Source organism: Myotis brandtii, unplaced genomic scaffold (assembly GCF_000412655.1).
Source record: "Myotis brandtii unplaced genomic scaffold, ASM41265v1 scaffold225, whole genome shotgun sequence".
Taxonomy (NCBI): Eukaryota; Metazoa; Chordata; class Mammalia; order Chiroptera; family Vespertilionidae; genus Myotis; species Myotis brandtii.
The window spans coordinates 4,213-21,022 of record NW_005358435.1 but is presented as its reverse complement, the minus strand read 5'-3'; the positions used below and the strand labels follow the sequence as shown (position 1 = coordinate 21,022).

At 43.3% G+C, this 16,810-nt stretch overlaps 2 long non-coding RNA genes across 2 annotated transcripts; one reads left to right on the top strand and one right to left on the bottom strand.

The window, feature by feature from the left end:
- Positions 1–834: 834 nt before the first annotated feature.
- LOC102258112 lies at positions 835–8,481 on the bottom strand. Its single transcript, XR_001362098.1, has 4 exons — positions 8,276–8,481; positions 4,976–5,266; positions 1,380–1,885; positions 835–1,301 (listed from the first exon to the last, which is right to left on the bottom strand). It is a non-coding gene; the product is annotated as an uncharacterized LOC102258112 (long non-coding RNA).
- A 3,996-nt stretch (positions 8,482–12,477) lies between these two features.
- Positions 12,478–14,348, top strand: LOC106726085. Its single transcript, XR_001362094.1, has 3 exons — positions 12,478–12,685; positions 13,699–13,764; positions 13,858–14,348. It is a non-coding gene; the product is annotated as an uncharacterized LOC106726085 (long non-coding RNA).
- The last annotated feature ends 2,462 nt before the right edge of the window (positions 14,349–16,810 follow it).

The window sequence follows — 16,810 nt, the reverse complement described above, 5'->3', positions numbered from 1 at the left end:
TATGTGTGTTGAATATGAATGTATGCATGTATTTATCGATCCCTGTATGCATTTATGTTTATATGTATAAACATGTGCATGCATTTATTTCTGTATGCAGTGTATGTATATATGTATAAACACATGCATTTATGCTCAGGGGTGTGAATGTTAATCCCTGTGGGTGTATCTGTGAGTAGACACTGCTCACGCAGACGGCCTCTAGCTGCTCAGGGAGCCCCGCTTCTCAGCGCAATGGAAGCAGCTTGCCTTCCTGCCTCGAAGGGTGGCCCCTTGGCTGGAGGAAGCACCTGCTGTGGGGTGCACTTTACGCAGCATGCAGCCCAGCTCCAGCCAAGTCCAGGCTTTGCTCAGCTCCTTCCCAGCCCTGCTCTCTTCCTCCCTTTCTGAAGGGAGTCCTCCCTCAGGATTTCACATGCATCGGGACGAATCCCGTCTCAGGCTCAGCTCTAGGCAGCCTGGCCCAAGACAGCACTTCTATATAGGTGCGTGTGCATATGCAAATGTACATGCACACACAGTGGTCTTCCTGTGTGCCCACATACAGGGAACCTGGGAGGAGCTGGGACAGAGGGCAAGCTGGAGGAAGAGCACTGATATATATATTTTACTGGGGAAGATAAAGGCGTCTCAGACATAGGATGTGAGAGACCTGCTTTAAAAGTGGAAAATTAAAAGATGCTTTAGATATCAATGTATTTTTTTTATTAACTCAGAGAAAGAAAGATACAGTACATGATATCAGCCAATCATATGCGACTTTTGAATGACATTTTAATAGACTCATGATCCTATTTATTCCTCTGTACAAGTATTAAAAAACTCATAGGTGAATAATCTTCTGTAAATTTTTATTAATTGGGGTTACGGGGAGGGTTTTACCAGAGCACATCCTGAGAACATTAGGAAATTACAGACAGACGTGAGACAAGTGCCAGACAGAACAGATGAAGCAAGCCCCTCAGCCACCTGAGAAACATGAAGAACGTAAGATCGCAGGGACCACATCTTTGTTAGGGACACAGGATGCAGGATTCACATGGAGCCCTGGGCGCCCCCTTGTGTTGCAAAATAAACTAGCAACTGCATTTATTTGTTTTTTTGTGTTTTGTTTTTTAAGTTGTAATCCTCGCCCTTGTCACTGAGCCTCAAAAAAGCAATTGTTTACCCAAACTGTTTCAAGGCCTCTCCAGTCAATCTTGCCCCTCTTGTCAGTAACTTTCAAGGACCCTATGTAAAAAACAACTCTTATTCACTCCTTTTCTCATTCCCCACACATTCCACTCCAGGAAATTGGCAACCTCCCAATACAGAGCCATGTCCTCCCTCCTTGAAAGGTGAACTTAAACAGATTTTCCTCTCTTCTTGGAATTGGCAACCTCCCAATACAGAGCCATGTCCTCCCTCCCTGAAAGGTGAACTTAAACAAACAGATTCTCCTCTCTTCTTGGTGAGCCCGTTTAAGACAAAGCTTAATTACGCAAGGCAGCCATTTCTTTCCTGCAACTTGTCGCTGCCACGCTTCATAGTTTAACCAGAAAGATCCCTCTACCCTACCCCACCATCCACTCTTCTGACCTGACGAGTTAACCTGCTAAACCATCCTTACGATTATTTACCAGCAAAGATCGGACCAGAGACGTAAATAATACACCTCAATATACAACAGCTCAGGCTTGGTTTGTAGGAAGAATTTCATTCGATGGCCATCAGAGGAAAAAATATATACATGGAGTGGGCTGGGGAGGAGATGGACAGGGAGGAGGCCTCTTGGTGGCAGGAGGACGTGGTGGGAACTGTGGCGATTTGTTTACTTGGATTTGCCAACTGGTCCAATGGATACGGGGTCTGTTTGCACTTGAGCGTCCAACATCCGCTTTGGTCCCTGGAGAAAAATATCAGAAAGTATGTCCTAATGAGGATCTGTAATATCAATAGCAACAACTGCCATTTAGTTAGCACTTACTCTGGGCCAAGTGCTGTGCTCAGTAAATGCACCTTACTCGCCAGTGGTGGGTAAGAGAATAGTCTCCCGTGAGATGCCCAAATTCAATGCCTAGTTTTATTACTTTCTAGCTCTGTGAAATCTTAGACAAATAACTGGTTGTGCTTCAGTCAGCTTCTTTCTTTTTCTTTCTTCTTCTTCTTCTTTTTTTTAGAGAGAGAGAAGCATCAATTTGTTGTTCTACTTATTTATGCATTCATTGGTTGATTTTTGTTTGTGCCATGACTGGGGATCGAACCCGCAACCTTGGCATATCAGGACAATGCTCCAGCCAACTGAGCTACCTGGCCAGGGCCAGTTTCTTCATGTTTAAAATGGGGTGACAGCCCTGGCTGGTGTGGCTCAGTTGGTTGAGTGTCATCCAGTGCACTGAAAGGTTGTGGGCTTGATCCCTGGCTGGGGTGTGCAGGAGGCAGCCGATCGATGTTAGGCTCTCACATTGATGTTTCTCTCTCTCTCAAAATCAATAAACTATTATTTTAAAAAAATAAAATTGTGGGTGATACAAGTCATCTCAGAGAATTGTTCTAAGATGAAGTAAGTTTGTGCATGTAATGCATTTAGCACCGTGCCTGGGGCGTAGAAAACCCTCCATGATTACAGCTCATGTCAGTCACCCTCTCTAACCACTCTCTATCCACACTGTCTCCACCTGCATGGAGCGCTGTGGACTGCCGGCTGTATCCCGGTGCCCAGTACCTGCCCGGCACACAGTAGGCATCACCTGAATGCGGCTGAATAAACTCTAGGAATCAAGTACTATTATTACTGTTGTTATTATTATTTAACCTTTTCTGTCCAGTATAATTTACATACAATAAAATTAATCCTTGTTTGTGTACAGTTCTATGATCCTTGACCAATACAAGTAGCCATGTAACCACCACCAAAACCAAAATAGGGTATTCAATCACTTACAAATCCCTAGGCCTTCGGAGTCAACCCCTCCCCCAGGCCCAGACACTAGTAACCAGGGGCTGTTCTCTAGACCTAGACCTTTGCCTCTTTCAGGATGCCGTAGCAATGGGATCACAGAGCATAGAGCTCTGAGCCTAGCTTCTTTCATGTAGCATAATGGGTTTGAGATTTATTCATCTTGCTGCATTATCAGGGGTACTATTATTATTGGCCATTTTACAGTATAGTAAATATATTGTAAAGTAGTATAGTATAATATGGGCTTATATATATAGGACAGTAAAGTATATACCCTATCCCTAACCCAAGTGCAGATAGTACATAGAGTGAAGCACAGATAGTAAAATACATATAGTATAGAGTAGTATAATAGATAGTATATATAGATAGTATTGTGTAATATAATGTAGTATAGGATAGTATACTATAGGATAGTGTATACTGAATAATATATTATATACTAGAGGCCTGATGCATGAAATTCATGCACGGGATGGTGTCCCTCAGCCCAGCCTACACTCTCTCCTGACTAGAGGCCCGGTGCATGAAATTCATGCACTGGATGGTGTCCCTCAGCCCAGCCTACACTCTCTCCAATCTGTGGGATCAGGCCTAAACTGGCAGTCTGACATCCCTCTCACAATCCAGGACTGCTGGCTCCTAACCCCTCACCTGCCCGCCTGTCTGATTGCCCCTAACCGCCTCTGCTGGCCTGATTGCCACCTAACCGCTCCCCTGCTGGCCTGATGGCCCCCAACTGCCCTGCCTGCGGGCCTGATAGCCCCTAACTGCCTCTGCCTCGGCCCCCACCATCATGGCTTTGTCCGGAAGGAAGTTGGACATCCAGAAGATGGCCAGTTACTCTGTCTAATTAGCATATTACCCTTTTATTAGTATAGATACATACATATAGAAACCTAGTATGGTTAATATAGCATAGTATATAGTATATATAGTACAGTGTAGTAAACCATCGTATATATAATATAAATATATGTAGGGTAATACAGTATAGTATGGTATATACAGGGGTAGGCAAAAGTAGTTTTAATTGTATTTTTTGTATGGAAAATACAATATTTAATAAATCCATGCATTCATCCATTTATCCATCCATCCATGCATCCAGCCACCCCTCCATCCATGCATCCATCTGCCCATCCACCCATCATCTACTCATACATCCCCTCATCCATCCATCCACCCACTCATCCATCCATGAGGCATGCATCGAGCCAGCCACCACACCAGGGAGGACAGGACATTTGCCATGACAGATATGGTCACGGCCCTCCCAAGGACAATAGCCTAGGGAGGAAACAACTAAACAGACAGAAATAAAGAACACAAAAAGGTTAAATGATTATTTAATGTCTGGCCTCCTCTCATGCTGACCAGGCTTCCTTGGATGGAAGGAGCTAAGTTTACTGGTAGTCACCTCTGTGTGCCCGGCCTGCAGGGTCAGGCTTAGAGCCATCTCCCTGGGTTAAATTCTTCAAGACTCCCTTTGGCCACAGACAGCCATCCATGCTTCTAGTCGTCTCCTGCTCCTGCCAACATCTCCCGCCCTTGCTTCTCTCATCCAGCCAGACTGAACTCCAGTTCTCTGCCACCTCTCCAGCACACCTTGGCACCTGTCTTCCCTCTGCCTGGCACACATTCTGCCTTCAGACCTCCCCTTGTCCCTCTGTCCGCAGACTAGTTCAAGACTCCACTTCCTCTGAGACGCGCTCCCTGACACTCCTCTCAAGGTCAAGGCCAGGCCACACCCTCACTCTCAGGCTCCCCTCACAGGCCTGCCTTCTGCCTCCCAGCTGTTTCTAGACCCGGAACCCTCACCCCATCCATCCCACCAAGACTGTCACTCCAGACAGCAAGGCCTGTGCCCACCTTCTCTCTCTGTGCCCAGCACAGCGCCTGGCACAGAGCAGGTGCTCCATAAATACTGTTTGACAAATGTCCCACCAGCCCCTAGCCAATGGTCCCCTCAGGAGGTAATCAGCACACCCCTGGCCCAAGAGCCCAGAAAGAAATGCTGAAAGCTCCACCTACCAGGCCCTTGAAGAAGCCCCTGAAGGACTGGCTCCGCTTCTCGCGTCTCCTCTGGGGCCTGTCCCCGTTCTGCAGCGCGTTGGCCTGGGCCACGGCCACCGCCACTGCCGGCTCTGCACACGCACAGGGGGCCGGCTCTTTGGCTTCCTGCTTGTTGTTCCTCTGCTTGTTGCTCTCGGAGGCGGCTGTCTTCTTGTCCTTGGCGGAGCCCTCCTTGCCCTTCTGGCTCGCTCCTGCCGGCTGGGGCTGGGGCTCGGGCGGCGTGGTGGCCTTCTGCGCGGAGTGCGAGGTCTACAGCAAGTTCAAACAAATGCATCTCAGTGGCTGCAAGACAACTCTCAATAAATACGTTAAAACAGAGATACTCAAACGTTGGATGGGATCTAGGTTTTCAGGACTACTGGGTGAAATGAAGAAAATAATAAAAAGAAAACCAAGAAATGCGCTAATACTTATTACGGTACAGTCACAGCAGGGAACAGTTATTTGTTCATCTAATAATTTGTTAATTTCATGCTTTCCCAGCAAGCATTCTTCCCTTTTCTGGCACTAGAATGCCGGGGTCCAGCCCCAGTGGTCCAGGGGTTCCCAAAGGTGTGGACGGAGTCGGCTAGGAATGTTTTTTACACGGAGACAGCGTTCAGAACTCTCTAGCTCTCTTTAGTCTCCGTGGATCTTCCTGTGCCTGGCTGAGGCCACAGAGAAAGATCCCGAGGCAAACTGAGCCTTTATTTTATAGTCAGAGGTAAACAAGGTAGTGGTTACCAAAGTTACACTGTTCTTGTGAGTTTCACTTGTTTACACTGTTCTTATGAGTTTCCCTTATTTTTGTTCTTGTTGCACTTCCCTCAGCCCATTAGCTTCCCAGGTAAGATCTGGGAGCATCATAAGGTCAAGCCTAATTATGCTTAAAGGACTGTGCCCTCTAAGCTAGGACTTGTTTGTGACTTTGCCAACAGGTCAGTCCGAGGTTTAACCCTATAGAGGCTCCCCACACTAGAACCTGGGTTTTCCTTGGGGAACCACTCTCCCCTCTTGTCTATTCCTTAGGGTTGAGGCACACTAATGATACCCCTGGACAGGAGCACGTGACCCAGCCTGGCCAATCAAACCATTGCATGTGATTGGGCTGCTGTGATTGGTTCAGGATGGCCAAACAGATGAAAACTGAGCTAATCTCAGAGCTTTGTTTAAACAGCTGTGTGACAGAGTCCTGTTCCTTTTCTGCTGGGTTTAAAGATAATAGCCTGCAGCTTCCAGAGCCACGGGCACTTCCAGGAAAAAATACGTTTGAAAAGTTAGCTAACACAGAGGAAAGCTGAGAGATGAAGAGAGGAAGAGCCCACATATTGATGGCATTGTGTGTGCACCTGGATCAAGCTGTTCCTGAAGCCCTTCATGCTAATGCTAGTTTTGAGATGTTTCTGCATGTACAACTGCATGCGACTTTTATTGGGGATACCGTTTCTATTCTATGTCTACCTTGATTTCTGGTGTGAAATTGTCCCTTTGCTTCATAAAACAGTGATAAAGAAGATGATTGTTTTATTTTCAGTTTTGAACTTACATCCTTTCATGCTAAAGTGGAATGTTTATAATCCTACTTCATTCCTACAATTTGGAGGGATGAGGCTGTAAAATCCAAAATTCTAGAAAATACTGGGTAAATTAATGACAGATTAAAAAAAAATCTACTAGGAAATAAAAGCCTTTTCTCCACAATTTTCTTGAACTGAAATGTCTTCAGGGGCCAGACAGATAAAATAAAACATGACGGAGGCTACAGGTAAGAATTTTTTTGGAGACCTTATTCCTCCAGTTGTGAAACCAATGTAGAGACAAGGAACTATTTCTCTAGTGTAAGAAAACACCAGTTCAAGCAATGCTGTCTTTGATGTTTTAGGGAGACAATTTGGAGTAGGGGGACTGTGGTGAGCTGAATGTCAAATGTCCTGTTTAAACAGCTGCTCAGACCCAGCCTAGAGAGGCTATGTGGGATTACAGCCCAGTATAATCGTCAGATCTGTTTTTTCAATGGAAACTTAAAATTTATTTTTTTAAATGTGACATATGTGTATTTTTAAGTACTGACTTCTCAAGTTTTAAAGCGCTATTTACAGCCAACCACAGCCCCAGTACCCTATGAGCCACATTCGATCTACTGGATATATGTTCGCAATCTCTGATTTATGAAGTTATTACTGTCCCCAGGCCCAGAAATTCTATGACAAGGTGGCAGTTTGATTGAGAAGGAGCAGCCAGAGAGCTGTCACTGACGTTGTGGACTGAGCACATGCCTTGGAAGGAAGTGGGAAGACAGCGAAGTCCCTAGTCCCCAGGTCTCAGCAGGTTGCAGCCCCTGGAGGGCAGGCATCCCCCCCGCCCCCCCGCAGAAAGCAGCATCAGACACTCAGTGCACCCGAGAAGCTGTTCTGCAACCGTGTGTCCTCAGTATTTCTGTCAGACCCCTGCTGCCTATGTTCTAGCAAACGCTAAGGCACAGAAGGTCCAAGTACAGAAGACAATGAGCCAGAGACTCCCACCAGAAAAGACCAGTAACCAGTGATCCCATTCAAACAGCTCCCCCACTGTTTTTGTTGCATGGACAATTTTAAGATACAGCGAATAGCTAAGAGCTTGGTGTGTGAAGTCAAAGGGACCAGGTTCTAGTGCTGTCACAACCTTGCTGTGTGGCCTTGCTGTGTGTTCGGTCTCTCAGCTTCCTCCTCTGTATGGAGGTAACTAAAGAAATCATACCTGTGCCGCTGGGAGGACTACATGAGCTGGTAATGACACCGTGCCAGGCCCATGTGAATGGCCAAACATAAGGGGGCCAATCATTTTGGTTTGTTTGAGTATGGGGGGGGGGGTTCAGGACATGGAACAGTTTTAAAACTGGGAAAGTCCTGGGAAAACTGCTCATCTGGTTTAACATCGCCAGAGGTGATCCTGAGAGACTGTGTGGATCCGAGTGCCAGTACAGAGGAGGCACTCAGGAAACACGTGTTGATTCAAGTCCCCCTGTGATGTTTAGGTCATGACTTAAAGGACAGGGAGGAATTTTCCATGTGGAGAAGAGGGACGAGCATGTGGGAAAGCTTTGCAATAAGAAATAGCCGGGGATCTCTGGCTTGTTCACGCTGTATCTGCAGAGCCCATTAGTGCTGGTAGACAGTAGGCGCTTAACCTGGAGACACTGACTGAGCTGGAGTGGTTGAGGATTGCACTGGGATGAGGCTGGAAAGAACTGAGGGCACGACAGCTAAACCCACCACCGAACCGAGGTCACCCGTCACTTACTTGGTAGCTGGAGTCTTTCCCATTTATGTCTTCTGAGTGGGCGATCCCTCCATCCCCTTTCACTGACTAAAATAACAAACAGACAATGGCCTTTCAGCTACCGCTCGCACAGCAAAATAGAGCACGCAAAGGCAGTTCTGATATGGGTGGCCGCAGTCATTTGTTGTTGAGAATCAGATCAAGACAAATGGAAGACCAAGTGGAAATGGATTACTTATGAGATATACACTTTCCACATGGTCTGCACCCAGAGAGTCTAATAAATTCAAGCACCAGCATCCAAAAATGACAACAACAAGACAAGTCTTCAACTGCAGGGTAAGGTCATTCTGGGATAAATAAGTGGTGATGAAAATACCAATGTTGGAACCAGGAGGTGACTGAAAACATCGATGAATGAGTCAATGAACAAACAAGTGGCCCAAAGGTACAAACACCCAGTTATAAGATAAATAAGTATTAGGGTGTGATGTACAACGAGATGACTACAGTGACCTCTGCTGTGTGATATAGAAAAGTTGTTAAGACACTAAGTCCTAAGAATTCTCATCTCAAGAAGAAACATTTTTTTCTGCCCCCCCCATTTCTTCTCATTGTACCTGTATGAGATCATGAATGCTAACTAAACTTTCAAACCTTTATGCTGTACACCTGAAAGTCATACAGTGATACATGTCCATTATATCTTAATAAAACTGGGACAAATAAAAACAAAGTAGATGAATAAACCATTAAACCATTCGTAGCCTTTCATTGGTGACATTTGGTGGTTCTTCATTGCTCCCTCCCTCCTTAATTCCTTCCCTCGTCCCTTGTTCAATTTCTCTCTATTCCCCTTCTCTCCTCTGGGCAGAACTCCTCTTCAGAGACGAATTGGAATAGTTCATCTTGGGCTCTGTATTAAAAGGACCACAACCACAGAAACTTGTTTTTTTCCAGCTGTCAAAAATAGCAGAGTTCCTGTTTAAAGAGACTAAAATTCTTTCAGAGACAAATACTTTAAAGAACAGTCTGAAGACTCTGAAATAACTTCAGAAATTTTCCAACATGATACAGAGCAACTGTCTTCATGGAGTTTATTTCTGTTCATGATCGTCAAAGGGTGGAGACGGGACCTGGTTGTGACACCCAAGCCTTGGGTATGCATAAAGTTATTTCCTGTTCCTTTTGCTGGGTCGTACATTCCTACAGCTTGATACTCTGAGGCATGTCTGAACCATTTCCAATACATGTATCTCTTAGGTACTCAGAATTCTCATGGGGACGTTTGGTGTCTATTTTGATGGAGATGTTATCCAACCCAAATTGAGATTTACAAGAAAAATTGGGAAGCCATTTTAATGTGGTGTGAGCATATCAGCAACACTGTTTACTCGATCGGCCTCACTACAATACATCCAAAGAGCAGGACCTACTAGAAATTTCCAGGATAAACAAAGGCTATGAGTCCAAACTTGGTGTTTTACCAAGATGCTCACTTGAAACAAAATTGGACAATTCAGACAAAATTACACAGTGGAGGCCAATCTCATTTTAGTGACAAAAACTTTCAGAAAACTATGTCCAAGCTTTACACCCATCATGTATTCATTCCTCCCCCTTTGCCTTGTAATTCCAAGTGAGTGTAATTTTAGGGAATTTCAGGTAGGACCACGACATAAAAATGATGTTTGCTCAGAAAGCATTACTCAGAGAATCACCAAAATGGAGCTATGGCTGTCCTATCTTCAAGTCGTCTGAGAGAAAGTCAGCGTCCAGGAGAAGCCCAGGAAGCAGAAGTAACACGAGTAGAGGGTGAATCAACAAAAACCGAGGTTGAGCTCTGGCTTGGCCAGTTAGCAGCTCTGTGACCTTGGGCAGGTCGCTTCAGCCCCGAGTCTCTGTGCCCTCACCCGCACAGCAGGGCAGGAGGAGTGCTTGTTCCGCAGGGTTTTTATATTAATAAGTGAGTGGTACACGTGATGTGCTGATTAGCACAGTACCAGCCACACCCTTTGCACGCAACAAATGGAAGCTATTATTATTATTACTATTAATCACTGAGAAATGCAGAATTCATCCCCTTTAAGAGTAGAGAGAAATGCAAATTGCTGGTGAAGACAGAACTTGCTCAAACACTGCTTCCAGAAACCCTTCCTTATGAGCAGTTCAGCATTTATAGTTCATATTCAGGGAAGAATTTGGGATCAAGAACTTTGGCTAGGAACTCCCATTTGACCCAGTGATCCCACTTCTAGGACTATATCCCAAGAAACCAAAAACACCAATCAGAAAGGATATATGCACCCCTATGTTCATAGCAGCTGGTCTCCTTCATTTCTCCTTTTCTTCCTCCCACGACTTGGAATTTATTTACACATCTTATTTCTATTATTTTTAATGATTTTCCTTGAAATCTTTAATACAAATTCCTTACTTGAAGTCTAAAGTAAAATATCTCTCCCCTCCTTCAAATTCAAGATCTTTAGGCATCTGTGCTTTAATTCTGCTCACTCCCTTCACTTTCATCTACATTGTTGTCCAGTCTTTTGATTCCACCTTATTTTTCCACTCTTCAAATTAGTTGCCATCAGTGCTTTACACTGTCAGTGCTGTAGATACCCACATTTACCAGTTTCTTTTGCTTATGAGATATACATGTGGTCGGAAGGATAAATGACCATTGTAGTGACAGGTAGGAGTACAAACCAGTTGGAGAAAAAGGAGACATATGTAAAAATTTAGACAAAAAAAAAAAAGAAGAAGAACTTTGGCTAGCCTGACTGGCGTGGCTCAGTGGTTGAGCGTCGACCTATGAACCAGGAGGTCAGGGTTCAATTTCTGGTCAGGGCACATGCCTGGGTTGTGGGCTCGATCCCCAGAGTGGGGCATGCAGGAGGCAGCCAATCAATGATTCTCTCTCATCATTTATATTTTTATCTCACTTTCCCTCTCCCTTCCTCCCTGAAATCAATAAAAATATATTAAAAAAACAACAGCAACAACACCCCCCGCCCCAGAACTTTGGCTAGAAAACTCTTGTGTTTTGTTTTGTTTTATAGTTACCATTACAAACCACCGTCTTCCCCACCCCGTTCCAGATAGTAAATTTCAACAGGTTTTCTTAGACTCATTAGATTGAATGTATTTTGCCCAATACTGAAGCTCACAGTCTTTCTTACCTAAGCCTGAGAATGCTACTCTAACAAAGAGTTTCCTTCAAAACTAATGGTCTAAGGAGACTGGAGGAGGATTCAGTGAAACAATGTATGTGACACTAATTTGGAGGAGGAACGTACTGTACTTTTCAAGTACAAGGTGTTATTAATATTGACAAATGATAGATGTGTATGTCTCTATTTCTCTCTACCACTTTTATGGTTTCATCTGCCTACCTGGTTTTCAGGTACATGAATACAGTCCTCTACCCACTCACTTTATAAAAATATAATGCTTCAACTATCCAATTTCTTGACATACAGTTGACTTAATGCATAGAAGCATCATTTTTGATTGGGGCATGACAGATGTTTCAGCTGTTCCTTGCAATTATTCTGAAGATCTGTAGGAGCCCAGAGGATCTTTGTGAAGTGCTATATCTACCTGTAAGGTAAGTACTTACATGACTATTTTTCCCCCCTCCCTGAAATAAAATTATTTGGAAAAAATGATATTCTTTCTATTTTTACTTTTATGAGGTTAATTTCTGGAAGGAAAAAGCTCTCTTCAGAAATGAACTGGGCAATACATTTATTAAGATAAAAACTCAACCAAGAGTTACTTTGTCATGGGATGGTGAATGCATTATCTGAAGGAAACTTAAGGGTGACAAAGACTAGAAGGTGGAAGGAAAATCAATGATCTGGTGACTGGAGACATAGCTTACAAACAAGGGGATTCACTTGAAATTGAGTTTTCTCTTCTATTAAGTCAATTATTTAAAAAAAACTATATTATGTAACAATATCTAAAATCAGTGGAAACATTTCCTTCTTTTACTCAAAAAACAAAACAAAACAAACAACAACACAAAAAACAAAGAATGCCATAGGGATGGACCAGGTACTGTCTCTATTTTCAAGCCCTTAGAGCAGTTTATTTTTTTCCTTCCTGCATAAATACAAAGACTTTAGATTAGTTTGGAAGCCATTACATATAATCTAAAAATATTTCCTCAAAATAATTGCTGAAGCTGACTTCCAGGAGGCTGCACTAAGGGCATATTAACACAGATGCATAAAAGCAGCGGGCAGGGGTGTTCATGCCAGTTAGCGAAGTAGGTGAGACCTTGTGTGTAAGACACATGGTTTGTGCTCACTCAATGCGTCAGAGAGAGAAAAATAAACGCCTGTTTTCTTCCTTAGCTTTCGTCTCCATGAGGACAAGAACCATGTCTGATGCTCACGGCTGTATCCCTTGTGCCTGAGTAAAGTGGGTGCTCAATAATTATTTGTTCAATAAGTGAATGAATGAAATGCAATGAGCTGGAAACAAACCAATTGTCCATCAACAGAGCAAGGGCGAATCAGAGTCTAATAAATCCAGACAATGAGACTCAATGAAGTTGTTATAAAGGATGACGTGGCTCTGTGACAGGGGCTTCAAACTCAAATGCTCACAGGGATAGGGCCAGTGACATAAATGAGTGAGCTGGGCTGGATGTGACAATAGGAAGTAGTGGGGATTGTGGTAAACTAGCAAACCGAAGTCTTTTGTGGATTTGAATTAATCACAATCTATAATAATAAAAGTGTAATATGCTAATTAGGCCCAACAGCCGAATGGCCTTCCGGACGAAGCCGGGGCTGCGAGGGCTGAGGCAAGCCGCCGTGGCTGCGAGGGCCAAGCCCCTTGCATGAATTTTGTGCATCGGGACTCTAGTAGTAATATAATGTTATAATGAAAACAAAACAGAATGTAAGACAAGGGTCGTTAGGATATCTGGAATTTTAGGGGAAATCCCAACAGTCACGGAAGCTTTGGAGTTTACACAATCAAAGGAACAATGTTTAAGCTCCCAGGCACCACCCTTTTCTTGGGCAACAGATATTAAAAACAATGGACATTGTGAGACCTGACACTATGAATCCCCTGAAGTCTGCTTCGGAAAATAAAAGGCTTCTACCTCTATCCCTATCCTATGGGAAATCAATTCCAAAGAACTTTTGTTTCCAATTTTGTTCCCCTAACAGTTCAGATTACCCAGTTTCTACTGCTAGAAAATATCACCAAGCAATGGATAGCTCTGGAGGATGAATTTAAGTAATGTGGGACTCACTGGAATGTAAGGATTTGTTTTGAATGGATGGTTTACACGTCTTTCATGCTTTATTTGGAGTCTCTGGTGTTTTCCTCTCTTTTAAGTGAAGAAGTTGAGCATGTTGGTTATTTGGAAGAGAAAGTCATTCTGTTTGACATACATGTTATCTCTCAACTCCATTCAGACATGGGCCAGCTGGATCACACTCCAGGCTCTGACGAGCTATTTGGGGACCCCATTTGTGATGCAGGTGGGTTTCCAGAAACAGGCCAAATGTTCTTTTCTTTCCTGACATTGTGTACAAATTGGTTTAAACATCTCCAATCTTGATCCCCATTTTCAGTGCCAAATTGCAGAGCAAATGGCCAGGAATATGGATGGGGTTCCAGCCACATAGGCTGCCCACGCCTTCCCCTACGCAGCTTCTCCATGAGAAACCAGCAACGAAAGAGAACAGTTCCTGCCAACAGTTTCTAAGAGTTATTTCGCATATGCCTCAACTCCCACTGGCAAGGGTGTTGTGTTGTTTTGTTTTGAGGACTAGAAAGAATTCTTTAACAGGTTGGGCCTGTGAAATTAGAGTTGCTTCCTTAAAGGATTAAATTCCCAAATACTCATGAACATGAAGGAACATGATAATGAAATTCTTGTTTTTCATTAAAAGAGAATTAAACCAACGACCTTTTACGTGCATTTTTGCCTTTTGTCTTCCGACTGATTTGGGTGTTAGTTCATTATATTATTTAGGTTCTTGGATCTTTAGATATTTAATGTGGATGATGCTTTATAGACACCAAAGGCTGTATGCCTGAATTCTTTCCATTCTATATAACTAAGAGCATGGCGAATTTACCAACTAAGTTATACATATTCATTCTTAGAAAATTATGTTCTCATTTCCTTATTTGAATATCTATAAGTCAGCTTTATCCAAGTTTGTATCACCTTCAGAATTTTCCAACATCAATATGTAACTTCGACTATTCATTACTTAATCCTTTAAAAATGCCTATGTTCTTTATGTCATAAATGTGTTTTCAAAGGAAACCGCATATAATTCCTGAAATAAGAAAAGCAGTGTCTTTTGCCATAAACAGGTAGACCCTTCACAAATAAATAAAAGTAAACAATAATATTAACTTCTAGGTGGATACTGTTGTCTGCTGAAACTCAGGACCCAAGGCCAGCTCTTTCTTTGTTAAGAAAGGAGTTAGTAGAGCCCTGACTGGTGTGGCTTAGTTGGTTGAGCATCATCCTGTGTACCAAGAGGGCACCTGGCTGGTGTGGCTCAGTTGGTTGAGCATCATCCTGTTACAAAGAGGGCACTGGTTTGATTCCCTGTTGGGGCACAAGCCCTGGTGGGGGGTGTGCAGGAGGCAACCAATGGATGTTCTTGCATCGATGTTTCTCTCTCCCTCTCCCTTCCTCTCTCTGAAATCAATAAAAAACATATTTTTAAAAAAGGGGTTAGTAGAGGTTAATGAAAGGTTATGAAATACTAGTGGCCTGGTGCACGAAGTTTGTGCACACTAAAAGGGGATTAATTAGAGGAAATATTTTAATATTGCTATTTGCCCTTTCTCTATAACAGAAGTGTCAGAATGGAAGGAAATTAGTAAAATGTATATGAAAATCTTCCTCCTGTCAGAGTCTGGGGTGCACCACAGGACCCAGAGTCAAGTCCCCACCCACCCACGTGTGCCTCAAAATCGCACGAGACCCAGACCCAGCCAGCTCCCCCCCTCATTGGGCTAGATCCAGACCCGACCGGTCCCACCCTTGTCAAGCCCCGCCGGGTGGGAGGGCGCAGCCTCAGGTCCCCTGGCCTGGCCTAGCACCACGCAGCCTCAGGTCACTGCTGATTTCTCCTTAAGGCTCGTTAAGGGAACTCAGGAACTTGGCCTCCCCTGTGGGTGCAGCCATCTTGACCGTTATAGCATGATGGTCAATTTGCACATTCTCTCTTATTAGATAAGATTCCCAAGAGAATGAAAACATATGTTCACATAAAAAGTTGGACATGATTCATAGCAGTATTAGTAACAACACCAAAAAGTGAAAGTAACCCAAAGGTTCATCAAATGATGAATAGATTTTTAAAAATGTAGTCACTTCATGCAATGAAATGTTATTCAGCAATAAACAGAAATGAAGTACTGGTGCTACATGCTACAAAAGAGATGACCTTGAAAACATTATGCTAAATAAAAAAGGCAGTCACAAAGGAGCACCTACTGTGTGATTCCACTGATATGTAATGTGCAGAACAGACAAATCTAGAGAGACTGAGAGGACAGTAGTGGTTCCTGAGGGCCAGGAAGAGTGGGGAAGTGGAAGCTGGCACAGGGTGGTTGCTAAAGGGCACAGGGCTACTTTTTAGGGGGATGAAAATGTCCCCAAACTGACTGTGATGATGATTGTGTAACCCTGTGAATACAGAAAAAGGCACTGAACTGTGTACTTTAAATGAGTGAACTGCATGGTATGTTCATTATGACTCAGTAAAGCTGACACCAAAAGTTTTTTGGACTTGGTGCTGGTGCCAGGGTTCAAGACATAGAGCAGTGGTTCTCAAGCTTCTGGCCCTTTAAATACAGTTCCTCATGTTGTGACCCAACCGTAAAATTATTTTCATTGCTACTTCATAACTGTAATGTTGCTACTGTTATGAATCGTAAAGTAAATATCTGATATGCAGAATGGTCTCAGGCGAACCCTGTGAATGGGTCGTTCAACCGCCAAAGGGGTCGCGACACACAGGTTGAGAACCACTGACATAGAGCGTTAACAGTAGGCCCTTTTTATAGAAAAGTGATAAAGAAAAAGCTGTCTTTTTCACTGATACCAAGTCTATAAAATTAACAGAAAAATCTATATTTTACCACCAAAGCATTGAATGTTATCTATTTCCCCAAATTAGGTGAATTTTGGGTCCCAAAACTGATTTAAAATTACCTTCTGTTTTGGCTTTTTAGACTGAATTTCCATGTCAGCTGGACTTGGTTTTGAATCTCCAGGGAAACTAAGCTCTTCATTATCACATTCATGTAATTTCTTTTTTGCAACTTTTAGGAGTTCTTTAAGTCTGTAGAAATGTCCAAAACAAATATGTCAAATTCTTGAAGATCAAATATTTAGTTATTTTTAAAAATATATTTCTTTATTGATTTCAGAGAGGAAGGGAGAGGGAGAGAGAGATAGAAACATCAATGATGAGAGAGAATCATTGATCGGCTGCTTCCTGCACACCCCCTACTGGGGATTGAGCCCACAACCCAGGCATGTGCCCTTGGCCG